Raw genomic sequence first — 14863 nt, 5'->3', positions numbered from 1 at the left:
ATCTCTCTTTGCTGTGGTTCAGTTGGGCCCTCTGAGTTGTGATACTTGGCTTTATCTTCATCTTTCTTTTCATTTTTAGTTGTAATAAATGCCAAGAAAGATTTCAATTACGAATCAACCTGTGTTCCGGAAATGACTTTAAGTTTTCTGCCTCTGGGTTTTTAAATGGATACAATTTTATCTTTTGACCTTGCAGCATTCTATAATGAAGAAATGGATGTCGAGTTCCAACTGGGTGGCCACAGGCAAGTCAATTAACCTCACCTAGGCCTCAATTTCCTTATCTGTACAATAAAGAAGCTGAACTAGATAATCTCTAAAGTGCCTCCTAGCTTTCAAATCTTATAATTGTGTGGTGTTCCTTGACAGAACTGGAAGAACAGATTTTAGAGGACAGCTAATCTAAAGTCTTTGTTTTATATAGATGAGGAAATTGAGACTCTAAGAGGTTAAGAGAGTGGTCCAAGGTCACACAAGGCATTAGTGGCAGAATCTGGATTCAAATCCAATAACTCTGACTCCATACCCAATGTTCTTTTTTACCATGACACATTATTTCTCTGATGCCTGAGACTTTGATAGTGACAAAAATGGCATATAATATTTCTCTTCCCTTTAGCCCAGCCACTCAGTCATTTCAGAATTCAGGGTTCTGGGGCAGCTAGGTGGTGTAGTGGATAGAGCACTGGACCTGCAGTCAGGAGGACCTGACTCAGACACTTAATAATTACCTAGCTGTGTGATCTTGGGCAAATTGTTTTGTTTTGTTTTTTTTGCCTTGTAAAAAAAAACCGACACACCAGAATTCAGGGTTCTGTCAGACCCTTGGGGCTATACCCTTCCCTCCTAAAGAGGTAGCAAGTCCAAAATCTAAGACCTTAGACTTATTAGTAGTAAAGGTAGGTATTCTTAGAAGTAATTTAATTCAACACCTTCATTCTTTAGATGGAGAAACTAAAACCCAGAGAGGCTGTGTAACCTACTCAAGGTCACATTGGTAGTCTACAAAATCTAGTTCCCTTTTATACACTCCACAATCTTGACGATTCACAAAATGTTTATGGAGTGTCTACCCAGGAGTAGGTCTTAGAGATTCTAAGACAGAAGTAATAGAATCATAATGGAGAGGATCACAATTTTGGAGCTGGAGGAAATCTCCTGGGAAGAAGATGAATAACTATAAGATAACAGAGACAGCACCAGTACCACTGTCCTGTGACAAGTGATTAGGAGCTGTTTTTGCAGTTCTGAGTTAGAGCTTTTCATCCAAAATGTCAGATTCTATTTACTAAATAAATAAAATAAACATCACTTTATTTCTAATGAGCAAATTCATGGTAATGTGGTCCCGATTGCAACCTGGTTTTTGTTCCTCTGCAGTGACCAATGCTGATTTTGGATTGTAGTGATACAAGGAACACACTGATCTCCTTAAACTCGATTTGAAAAAAAAAAATAAGCAAATGAGAACAAAAAATCCTCTTACTTGCTCCTCTCCAAAGCAAAGCCCTGCGGAATCAATATTACTACAATGAGTCCCACGGAAATCAAGGACATAAGCTGTTGAATTCATTTCAGTGGGGTTTTGCTTTGTAAAAATAATTGAATTTAGCTGCACTCTAACACTGCTTTCAGGAGAGAGGAAAAAAAAATATGCTTTTTTCCTGATGGGTGGGGGTGGAGAACTAGTCCAAGAACTAGTAGGCTTCTCCCTGAGATTTTGGTATTGCCTAGTCAGGAGGAACTATTCCCAAGTCCCCAAAGAGCCTGAGAGCGCTCCCCTCAATGAGATGTTTAGAACTGCCTTCCCCAGCGAGAGTGAAAACACTTCCTTTGTTCCCATCTTCAAAATTAACTGCATAGTATTACCACCATCAATGAGGTGTTAAACATCAAAATTGCCTTCCCTGGTGAGAAGGAAAACATTTACTTTGTTTCCTTCCTTAAAATTAATTGGGGTTTTTAAAAACTCATCTTTATTCAACCAACAGTAGAGGGGGGGCAGCCAGGAAGGGGTGGGGGTGTAAGGGAAAGGGAGATGAGGAATGTAGTCCTTCTAAGGTTTTTCAGCACTTTCTTCAGGAATAGACAATTTAGAGAGCATTTTCTCCTTCACCTCACCTCAATTTTTTCCCCAGTTGCCGTTTATAATGATAACTTTTGCCTGATAAATCAAATAAATATGTGGGCCCATGGATATTTTTAACAGCTTGAAAAATTCTCACCAGCCCTGTGTGTCCCAGGAGGCTAGAAAGTTCATTTATTAAAACCAAAATTGATCATTGGTATAATGATGCTAGAGGGATGAATTTGGTAAACATGGATGGAGATTATCCCAGATTGAGGACAATGGAGAAATCTTATACTTTACCATTTGGCTGGAATTTTAATAAATTTTCATTTGCAAAGCTGCCCCTTGATTATATCATGAAACAAAAAACTTCAATCCTGGGTGTGTAGACAGATATTACCAAATAAAACCTTCACATGTGCCAAATAGCAACTGTTGGGCTCCCCAGATTTCCCTAGGGATAATTCTATCAAACTATCTAATTCCCCTGATGCTCTCTGATCTCTTGGACAATCACATCTTCACATATTGGGTTTCCCCAGTGTGTAATAAGCTCAAATGTCAGTACCTTTCTGTTTCTATTTCCCAAATGATCCTTGACTGATTAACTCTTGGATTATTCCTTCTATAAACTACATTTCCAGGCTCAAGAATTCTTTTCTTAGCCAAAGACTATTACCTTTAATTTTTAAAAACCCATTATTAGGTAATTTTTCTATCTCTTATACTTTATTTTTCTTCCTTAAGGATATGATTTCTCTCTCATCACATTCAACTTAGATCAATGTATGCCATGGGAACAATGAAAGACTAAGACTGCCTTCTGTGAGGGGTGGGGGGGAGGGAAGTGAGATTAGGGTAAAAATTGTAAAATTCAAAATAAATAAATGTTTAAAAAAGAATTCTTTTCTTAGTTCCTATATAACTTCTTGAAGTTGCATCTATTTTATGTGTCGATTAGAGTTGTTGATTGACTGACTGAAATATCTCTAATAAGCTGAGATTGTCTTCAGTTTTGTGAACTTGAACTTACCTTTTTCAAATAGTGTGATTTCTTGGTACCTTCTACTTTAACTTAAATTTCACATATCCTGGAATAAGACTGTAAAGGAGGAGGAAGGCAAAGGAAGTGGTACTTACAAGGTAAGAGGTAATAAAATAGAGTGGGTCAGATTCAGAAGGAAATAATAAAAAACTCATTTCTACAAGACTTATTCAAGGTCAAAATATATAAAAGCCAGAATTGGCATTCCATTCTGGAAAACTGGACAAGAAGGCTGGACTAATCAATGGAAGCTCTTTCCATAAAAGAATTGTTATAATTTTTAACAGTATTGAGAACATTCAATGATATGGTCTCCTCTCTGAACTGTTCTATTTCTCTATCTTGGAAATTCTACTGCATTTCCTATGCAGGACCTTCCCTAGTACTTTGTCCTCATACCTCTTCTCTCAAACAATCAACTATTCATTAATTACTTATTATGTACAAAGTAATGTGCCATGTGATGAAAGAGGTACAAAAAGAAACAGGGATCCAAGGATCATAGATTTAGAACTGGACTTTTAGAGATTATTTTGTTCAAATCCCTAAGGATGACCAGTTTCAAACCTAGAATCTCTGACTCCAAAATTTTCTTCCACTGTATTTAGAAGATTAATATGAACTGATGCAAAGTGAAGTGAGCAGAACCAGAACACAGTAATAGCAATATCCTCTGATGATCAATTGGGATCCATCAATTGTGATGGATCCAATCCATCATTGGATCATGACAATGATCCAAAATAATCCCTAAGGATTTATGATGAGAAATGCTATGACTAGAGAAAGAAATGATGGAATCTAAAGGCAGATTAAAGCATATTTTTAAAAATTTTTTATTTTTCTTGATTTTTTTTGTTTTCTTGAAATGTTTTGCTTAATTGTACATGTACAATCTACATTAAATTGCTTGCCTTCTCATTGATGAGGGAGAGAAGAGAAGGGAGAGAATTTGGAACTCAAATTTTAAAAATTGTTAAAAATTTTTACATGTAACTGGAAAAATAAAATATTAAAGAAAAAAGATGAGAGCAAATCATTTCAGAGAGTACCAATGTGCTCATTGACAGATTCCTTATTAAAAACCCAAAGATATCTCCCGAATCTCTATAGGAGTCCCTATGAGGTGAAAGAAGAATTCATTGGAATGTCAAGATATCACCTTTCTAGCAGCCCCAAGTATGTTTCCCTTCCAAAGCAAAGTCTAAAAATGTTTGTGGAACTATCAATTTGGAGAGGACTTTATGTGATATTGTGGGAAATGGACAGTAAAGTTATCTCAAATGAGATAATGATCATAAAGAACTTTTCAAACATCAAAAACATTGCATATATGCCAGTTGTGGTGGTGATGGTAAGTGGTAGTAGTAGTAGTAGTAGTAGTAGTAGTAGTAGTAGTTGTGATGGTGGTGGTGGTGGTGGTGCCTGGGATTGCTGTCACCAATTTAAGACTGAGAGGCCTTGAAAGGTGAAAGAATTCATGTACAGCTCTGGAATTTTCAAACTGCTCAGGATTTATTATACAAGCTTGCAATGGAGACAGATTAAAATCTTTTCTCCTCCTCCTGAAGAAGCAGCAAACAACTTGTAAGTTGTTTGCGGGTAGGACTGAATAATAAAAGACTGGGAAGGTTTGAGTGAGGTTTGAGTAGAAGGTGAAAGACTGGGAAGGTCTGAGTAGAAGGTGAAAAGGAAAATAGCCAGGAGACCTGGCATCTCTTCTGATCAATTTAAATGCACTTCTGTAATGGGTTAAGTAAAGGTAACACTTGGGGACTAGTCTAGCATCTGGTTCCAGGTATTCTCTAATAGACAAGCTTCATGCTGGTCTTTCCTGTTGCAAGGGCATGACTTCTAGGTCCAAAGTGTCATTGATCCATCAATGGCCAAGGTCAAGTAGACTGGAAACCAGAAGTTGGAGGAAGGGGAAGGAGCTAAGGCTTGAATTCACATTTAACAATGGAACCACAGGAGTCAATTTACATCACAGGAGCAGATAACATTTTTCTAATTAGACAAATATTTCTTCTATCTTTTTTACTTCTCAGGCAGAATTTAGCAGTGTAAAAATTGCAAAATTTGTTTCCAATTAAGCATCACTATGTCCATAACTCCCTGCATATATCCCTGAGCCTTCTGAGGCCCTCCTCCTGAATTCAAGCAATATTTTATAAAGTAATACCAGCGAGCTAGAAAAATATTTAACCAGTTTCTGGGGAGGGAGAAGAGTGACTTCACACACAATTTTAAGTTTAATCTGCATTATTAACACTTTCTTAATTAGGTCTAGACCAGAGATGTAAACAGACTTCCAAGTATGACCCAGATCAGATAATATATATATATATATATATATATATATATATATATATATAAAATTGGGAAATATTTGACAAATATGTATAAATATATATAATAAAATAATATAAAATGTTAATATGTGTAACTTAGAAAGTAAAATTTTCTAAGTTAAATGCAGTCTTGCAGTGGTTTCCTTTCTATTTGAATATGACACCGCTGGTCTAGAAAATTATAAATCTAACCTTTATTTGTAACAATTGCTGATTTCTAGGGTGATCACACTGAAAATTTGATGATTTAAAATGTTTATTTATTATTCCAACTACATGCAAAGTTAGCTTTTAGCATTCATTTTTGGTAAGATTTTGAGTTCCAGTTTTTTCTCCTTCCTCCCTTTCTTCTCCCCTTCACAGCAAGTCATCTGAAATAGGTTATAATGTATAACTATGTTAAATATATTTACATATTAGTCATGTTGCAAACGAAGAATCAGAACAAAAGAAAATAAAAAACCATGAGAGGTCAAAAGAAAGAAGCCATAAGACATAAAACAAAACTTTTAAATGGAAAAAAGTATGCTTTGACCTGCATTCAGATTCCATAATTCTTTCTCTGGATGTGGATGTTTTCCAACACAGACATCAGAATTGTCATTAATTATTATACTGTTAAGGAAAGTTAAATAGCTGACCATCACACAATGTTATTGTTAATGTGTACAATGTTCTCTTGTTCCTGCTCACTTCACTCAGCATCAGTTCATGTAAGTCTTTTCAGGCTTTTTTGAAATCTGCCCACTCATGTTTTTGTACAGAATAATAGTACTCTTTCACATTCATATACCACCACATGTTCAAACATTCCCCAAATGATGGATATCCCCTCAGTTTCCAATTCTTTGCCACTACAAAGAGAGCTGCTAGAACTATTTTTGTCCAGAAGATAGACTCTTGAAGGAGTGTTAGAAGCTAACTCCATAGGAACATCAAGTTGCAGGTATGTGGACAGGTATTGGAGAGAGGAGAGATTATAAGCAAGAAGTCTCAAAAAGAAACTGCTTTGACAGCTCCTGTGGGAAATGATTTGGCCTAAATTAGAGTAATGGCTTAAATGAATTGAGAGAAGAGACTGGTTATAAAAGTAAAATTGACTTTAGTTACAATTGCTCACCAAACTTTTTAGAGTTTAATATTCTCAAACTCTTGGGCTTCGGTGTGGTGCCTACATGTGTGAGTGCATGTGGTTTTTTTAGGCAGTAATCCCCTTCCTGCACTCTATGTTCTATTTTGTCCTATTTGCACATTTTCTCACCTGCCTCCAGTCTTTCTCCATATTCCTCTTCTGTCTCTGGGAACCCAACACTACCTCCAAGATTCAACTTCTCCTAAGAGACCTTTCCTGATACTAATTGTTAGTTCTCCCTCTAGTCTATATTACTTTGTGTTTCCTCTGTTGTGTGTGTGTGTGTGTGTGTGTGTGTGTGTGTAAAATTTACTTAATGTTCTTCACTACTAATAGATTATAAACTCATCAAGAGCAGGAATTATTTTTGTCCTTGTAGCCCTAGCCATATTCTCAATTTCAGACATAAAATGGGTACAAAAGAAATTCTGAATTGAATTAAAATAAAGAATGCCTATTGCATAAATGTGAGTATACATATGTATGTCTATGTACACATATAATATATATATATATATATATATATATATATACTTTAAAAAAATAATCACAAGTTTTTCCCTGAAATAAAGCCCATCTTTTGAATGCTGTGACCTATGATGCCCCTTGCTAAAAGAGTTGACAACCAGGCGTGCAGAAGAAAAATCCTAGACTATGGAAATGTAGAGCAGAACAACGGACAAGTGGAGAATGCCCCCCTCCCCAACTCTTTCCACAATTTAGTTATTCCTAAACTCCATATTATGTGTGAACATAACTACAAGGAATGCCTCCTCCCCTCCCCCCAGCAAAGTAACTTCTTTTCTTAATATAAAGCTTAGCATAGTCAGAGTCACAGTCTCATGGCTACAACCCTGTAGATATGTTGAGCTATCAAGTGAGTACACCCCAGATTAACTTTACACATAGTTACACCCCCCTAAAATGGCCAAGGTTTTGTGCCCTGATTAGTCAGTCAGTTTGGTCACCAAGGCTGACCTGCCAATGGGGAGATTCTGCCCCTGCTGGCAACCTTAATGGGGCAATCCCAAACCCTTGACACTCAGACAGTCTGTGGTTTTCCCTCCATAGGAGCAATCTCTAGGAGGAGGAGCAGTAAACCAGTTTTGCTGGCAACTTGCTGGGATTTTTCCATTCTCTCATCAGTCTGGAAAGTTCCAAGCCCAGCAGTGTAACTCAACAGGATACCTGGTCTTGGGCTTTTATATTAGCCATTATAATAAGTATTTCACAGGACTGAACCTGAGTCCTTCTTGGCACCAACATGTTGCCCATTTCACTATCAACATTCTTGTTGCAAACTGTGGAACTGCAAACCATGGAATACTACAATCTGAACAACTGTAGTTGAAGTCTACCCAAAAATGGGTGTGAGGAGGCTTGGAACAACACAAACAAGAAATTACCAGGAAGAAGTGCTTCTCCAAGTCTAGTACACAGAGGGTACCCAAAATCCTTTCAGAGAAACTGCATAGTCAAAACTATTTTCATAATACTAAGAAACTGTCTGTCCATTAAAATTCTTTTCCTTTTTCCTACCTACATGTTTACATGAGACTGGATTATTGATTTTTTTTTTGACTATGCAAAGAGTTTCCCCTTTGCTTCATTGGTTTTTATCCTGCCTGAATTTTTCACCAAATTTTTTAGAGCTGTGGTTCTCAAACTTTTTGACTTCAATGTGTATATGTCTCTATGTGTGGTATTTTTAGGCATGAATCCTCTTTCTGCACTCTGTGTTCCATTCAGATTGTTCTATTTGCTATTCGCTATGCACAACATTCTCTCACCTGCCTCCATACTTTCCCCAGGTGTGAAATCCTGTCCTTCTTCTTACTTGTCTCTCTTTCTTACCTGACTTAATCACTGAGAAACCCTGAGTGTCTTTTCTTTTTTTGCAAGGCAATGAGGTTAAATGGCTTGTCTAAAGTCAAGCAGCTAGGTAAGGATTATGTGTCTGAGGTCTCATTTGAACTTAGACCCTCTTGACTCCAAGGCCAGTGCTCTATCCACTTCGCCACCTAGATGCCCATCTCTTTTTTTTTATTAAGTAAAAGTTCTTTGCCACTTTGCTTCATTTCTTTCTTTCCTAACCTACCTAATCTAACCTTAACTAACCTTACCTAACTTTTATCACTGAATGGGTGTTATTTCAGTCAGACTGAGACTTGTTAAAGACATTAGGTCAAAAAAGGTCACTGCATCAAGGCCACCTTCAGTTATCCTGATCCATGTCTGGCTGCTATCCGGATGGCTCCAGAGGAGAAAGTGAGGCTGTGTACACCCTATCACTTAACTCTAATTCAATTGTATGTCATGACCTCACCTCCCTGATGTCAAGAACATATGGTTGTAACAGATTGAATGCAGAAGTAGATAAGAGAATCCAAATCAGAGATGTGCAAAAATATGAAAAACATATGCTATTCTCTTCATTTTTTGTTTTGGAAAATATGGTGGGGTTTTTTTTTTTAGGTTTTTGCAAGGCAAATGGGGTTAAGTGGCTTGCCCAAGGCCACACAGCTAGGTAACTATTAAGGGTCTGAGACTGGATTTGAACTCAGGTACTCCTGATTCCAGGGCCGGTGCTTTATCCACTACGCCACCTAGCCACCCCAAAATATGGTTATTTTTCACAAAATATGCCATTTGTGTTGATATGTTTTATTACTTTAAATGAACAAACACTTTTAAATTTAAATTATTAAATTATGTCAGTATATATAAACTGCCATAAACAAAAGTTTTTTGAGGTCAATAATTTTTAAGTGTTAAGAAAGGGCGGCTAGGTGGCACAGTGGATAGAGCACGGGCCCTGGAGTCAGGAGTACCTGAGTCCAAATTCGGCCTCAGATACTTAATAATTACCTAGCTTACCTGGCCTTGGGCAAGTCACTTAACCCCATTTGCCTTGTAAAAACCTTAAAAAAAAAAGTGTTAAGAAATTGTGAGACCAAAAAATTTTTGAGAAGTACTAGTATAAAGAATAAAAGAAATTTAGAAGTAATAAGAAGTAATTTTTATGTCGAGTGCAGTGCATGATGAATATTTAATGAATGATTTTATTACTGATAATTTTCAGAGAATAGGAAACAGACGCAAAGAGAAGTTAAATTTACTTGTCCAAAATGCTTTATCTTAATAAAGCCAGGTCTGGATAGAGATCTAGATCTGGAATCAGGAATACCTCATTTCATATCTGGTCTCAGACAAGTCAGTTTCTTCATCTATAAAGTAGGAATAGCATCTGCTTCTAAGGACTATTATCAAGATAAAATGAAATAATGTTCATAACGCTCTGTGCAAATCTTAAATCATTATATAAATGATGGCTATAATTATTGCCTAATCTCTAATTAGCAACTGGAAAAGTTGCTAATGAGCTGGTATTTGGTCAGCCTAGTTGATTATTTTTTAATCATAAAAGCAAAGGACACTCATACTTATGTCTCTTGATACAGCTGGGATTTGTTTGTTTTGATTTTGGTAACCCTAACAGTGAATCTTAATATCTTATTTCAGAAGGTTCTACTATACTGTAAACTATATCTGTGTGTGTGTGTGTGTGTGTGTGTGTGTGTGTGTGTGTGTGTGTGTGCGTGTGTGTGCGTTAGCTGATGGACATTTGCTAGGTGGCCAGCAATGACAAGGAAGCTATAAACATATGGAGAATGTTTTACACAGCATTAAGGCAGCATTACAGGGGATTCTTGGGAGGCTGCTCAGTCACTTTGCTTATTTGGAAGACTGAGAGATAGGAGCAGGAGGTTGGGTAATTTTAGTGTTAACCTTGGGATTAGAACATGTAATTTTGGGGTCTCAGGATTTGCCAAAGATAAGGTTTGTTCCATTGGGAATGTTACCAGATAGGAAGTCTCTAAAATATGGAAGTCTCTTTCAAGATAGTATCAGTGGGGGGTGGCTGGGTGCCACAGTGGATAAAGCACCAGCCCTGGAGTCAGGAGTACCTGAGTTCAAATCCAGCCTCAGACACTTAATAATTACCTAGCTGTATGGCCTTGGGCAAGCCACTTAACCCCATTGTCTTGCAAAAACCTAAAAAAAAAAAAAGATAGTATCAGTGGGTTTAATCCTGGTGAATAAAATAGTTTGAAATTCTGTCTCTATTCAATCCTGGAGCTTCCTTTTTTGACCTTCAGAATCCTACAATTGTAAACCTTAAAATTATAGGGTTAAAAGAAAATAAAAGAAAATAAAAGAAAATATAGGTGGGGGCGGCTAGGTGGTGCAGTGGATAAAGCACCGGCCTAGGAGTCAGGAGTACCTGGGTTCAAATCCAGTCTCAGACACTTAATAATTACCTAACTGTGTGGCCTTGGGCAAGCCTTTTAACCCCATTTGCCTTGCAAAAACCTTAAAAAAAAAAAAAAGAAAAAAGAAAATATAGGTGAGACAAGAAGTTTTATTCTCTAGGATTTACTGTAAATCTATAGGTGAAGACCACCGAAGATGATCACCCAGAACTGAGGGAAGCAGGCTTATTTATCCAAAAACAAAGAATGGGTGAAATATTTAACCTTCCTGGCCTGAAAATGAAGGTTGCATAATATTAAGTTACCAGTTGTTCCTCAAGCCTATCATCCTTATACAAAACTATCTGATTGTTATCTCTTCCTGTATTTCCAGCATCAGGAGGGCTGGACAGGGTCTTCCAGAATCCTGAATTATGTAATTAGCATAGGGGGGAGATAGTCTTTGATGTCTCACCTATTGGCAAAAGATGACTATGGTGAGGTGGAGGTTGAATATTATCTAAAGAAATAAGTCTCTTTTTAACAGGAATGTAGTAGATAAAAACATAATATTAGTATTTTTAAAACTTAATAATAATTATTATTATTCAACTGCAATAAATAATAATTATTATTATTCAACTGTAATACTTCTAAAGTTACTTTCTTTCCCCTGAGGAAATGACTTCTCCAAACTCTCAGCATACAGATTTTATCCACATATCTCTTCCTTCCCTTCCCTACAGAACCTTCCTCCTTACCCCACCACACCTCCACCCACAGCCACATCACCTCCAATTTAAGTTCTTACTGCTTTTTGATTTGGTTTTGCATCAGTTGCACCTATTAGCACTGGTATAGAATAAGTACTTAATAAATCCTATCCCAAAGGGGAAGGAAGGATACAAAGGTCAATATAGGCAAGGTAAAAACAAAAGATAGCAATAAATCTATTTTAAAATAAATTCTGGTTGCATTCAATAAGCAGTTAATAATCTGAAAAGCACACAAATATACTATAAAGTAAATCTTTAATGCAAGGTTCTGAAAGGTCAAAAGGTGAACCCTCAGTAAAAAGAAAGATGGTACTATAAGTGTAAGTGAATGTAAAGCTGTTTATTGAAAGAAGGAACAGTAGCTGGGTCCAAGCAGTGGGTATAGGGGAGAGAAAGTTTTTTTTATAGGGTATTGGATATAGGAGCAGCGTGGTATGGTTTCTGTAGGGACTGGGAGATGTTGGGGTCTTCATGAAGGATGTTTTGTTTGGGGGTTCACCAAGGTGAGATTGTGCATTGTTTGGATTTTCTATGGAGGTTAGGGTTCATGTCTTTAGGAAAGGATAATCAATGGAGCTCTAGTGGGCAACAATGAAACAACAGGTTCAAATTATCTTAATTTACCTGTTCTGTATATTTTACTTTTCTAAGGATTTCTTTAAGTAGAGCACATTTGTATTTTTTTAGGTTTTTTTTTTTGCAAGGAAATGGGGTTAAGTGGCTTGCCCAAGGCCACATAGCTAAGTACTCATTAAGTGTCTGAGGCTGGATTTGAACCCAGGTACTCCTGACTCCAGGGCCAGTGCTCTATCCACTGTGCCACCTAAGCTGCCCCTATTTTCTTTCTTTAGATTTCAATTCCAAATAATAAATTTCTAGCCTGTGTTAGGTACAGAAGATGCTAACATATCTCTATGTAATGATTCACAAATAAAGAGGGAAAGATAGAGGAAGTAAAAGCATGTTTATATTGCAGTGGTCCTTTAAGAAAGACCCATCAGTTAGGAGAAAATGATAGTTCATCATCTCTAAAGCTAAAATATTTATTAGATGCTTATATTTGCATGAGGGTTCTACATGTTCTAAATCAAATCTAGGGGGATCCTTGCTCTTTTGGGAGCTTTTAGAATAATAAATACTTAAATTGACATAAACAGCATTCAGGTAACTAAATAAATGTTGAACAAATATTCCAGGAGAAATTGGTGTCACTAGTAAAAATTGCTAGTTTTTTTAGGTTTTTTTCAAGGCAAATGGGGTTAAGTGGCTTGCCCAAGGCCACACAGCTAGGTAATTATTAAGTGTCTGAGACCGGATTTGAACCCAGGTGCTCCTGACTCCAGGGCCCGTGCTTTATCCACGGCACCACCTAGCCACCCAAGATTGAGAGTTCCTGAAGGTGAAAAACTCACAAACCTGGCAAATTAACAGATTAAAATTTTCCCTGGAGGGACAGTAAACTGCTTTTGGACAAGGTGAATAAAGTTTTAAGTGAGACTGTCTGAGGGTAAGGGAGAAAGGAAAAATAGCCCATTATAGAATAGAGGTCAGGGGTGGCTAGGTGGCGTAGTGGATAAAGCACGGGCCCTGGAGTCAGGAGCACCTGGGTTCAAATCCGGTCTCAGACACTTAATAATTACCTAGCTGTGTGGCCTTGGGCAAGCCACTTAACCCCATTTGCCTTGCAAAAACCTAAAAGAAAAAAAAAAGGAATAGAGGTCAAGGAAGGTGGATCTAGCTTAGAGAGAGAAAGGGCCCATCCTACAAAGAAGAGGAAAGAAGGAAAAAGAGATCTCTTACTGGAGCCCTTATTTAAATGCATTTTCTTAGTGTGTGGACAAAGGTGGTGCTTGGGGAGGGGTTTTGCACCTGGCTCCCAGGTATGCTCTAATACATATGTCACAGGGGTAGCCCCGCAAGGAGTGGCCTAAGAAAGTACTCCTGGATGATGGTCTACCCACTAAACTTTCTTGTCCCAAAGGGTGGGACCTGTAATAGGTAATTTCCTATGTCTTACATCACAAATAAGAAATTACTATATATACAAACTGAAAGAAAGGTACAGTGAGAGGAGTCATGAGTTTCTTTTTTAAAAATTTTATTTACTTAAGGCAATGAGGTTAAGTGACTTGCCCAAGGTCATACAGCTATATAATTATTATATGTCTGAGGCAAATTTGAACTCAGGTCCTCCTGACTCCCGGGCTCCACCTAGCTGCCCTTGAGAGTTTCTTTTTTAGGGTTGGAAAAAAAAATATATATGCTAACCTTTCCCCGCCTTCCCCCCCTCTCCCATTTAGCCAGATAAAATTTATCAAGAATTATGATTTCTATATTGATTAATATATCAGTAACGAATTTAATAATAATAGTCTAGACTCTAGATATCCTTTTCAAAGACAGGCTATGGGCCTGGGAAACAACAAAGTAGTGATGTGTTTTAATCATGACAAGTCCTACATCCCTCTTGCCTGTGCTAAATGAAGTGTATTGGTATTTGGACCATACTGTAACCCCCCCCAAACCAATCAACTAAGTCATTTCCACAGGATGGTTACAAATGATGTTAATTTATTATATTGCCCTAAATAGTGGACTTGTCCTGGGAAAAATCACTCAAGCTCTAAATCTTATTGTTCTATGATCCACTTTTCTACCTATGAACACATATAAATATTTGGCTCCACAACAGCAAGATGGAGCTACAAGGAATTTGCATGTTTTGTAAATCACTTCCTTGCAGAGAAAGTAATTAATATCTGCTATATGCTTTACTGGTATTCTGTCTCTGGCCTGCTTTGTCATCCTCAGATTAGAAACAACTCAGTAAAATCTTGATGAATAAATTCAACAGTTTTGAGAAATTGCTTGAATTAAGGGACAGAAAATTTTAACCAAGGTTTTATAGAAGCCCATCTATAGTTATCTTATTTCTTCAATGGCCTATTTTCTAGAATTGTGGAGTTGATAGTCTAAATAAGGATCTATCTATCTAAAGTAAGTATCTAAGGAACTTACACTGTCTTTTTTTCAGTAGTCTTTCTGTTAATACTTTTTTGTTGCCTTCTTAGTTCATTAAAAATTTTTTATTATGGTAATCAAACTGGAAAGTTTGGTAATAAATTGCTGTTGACTAATAAGTTGTAACTTTTAAACTCTGTCAATTTAGTGTTAAACAATTCCTCAAGGATTCACAGAATCTGGGAGTTAGACTTCAATAGTGTCCCAGTGCAAC

Source organism: Macrotis lagotis, chromosome 3, assembly GCF_037893015.1.
Source record: "Macrotis lagotis isolate mMagLag1 chromosome 3, bilby.v1.9.chrom.fasta, whole genome shotgun sequence".
Classification (NCBI taxonomy): domain Eukaryota; kingdom Metazoa; phylum Chordata; class Mammalia; order Peramelemorphia; family Peramelidae; genus Macrotis; species Macrotis lagotis.
Note: the sequence above shows the minus strand (reverse complement) of the source record.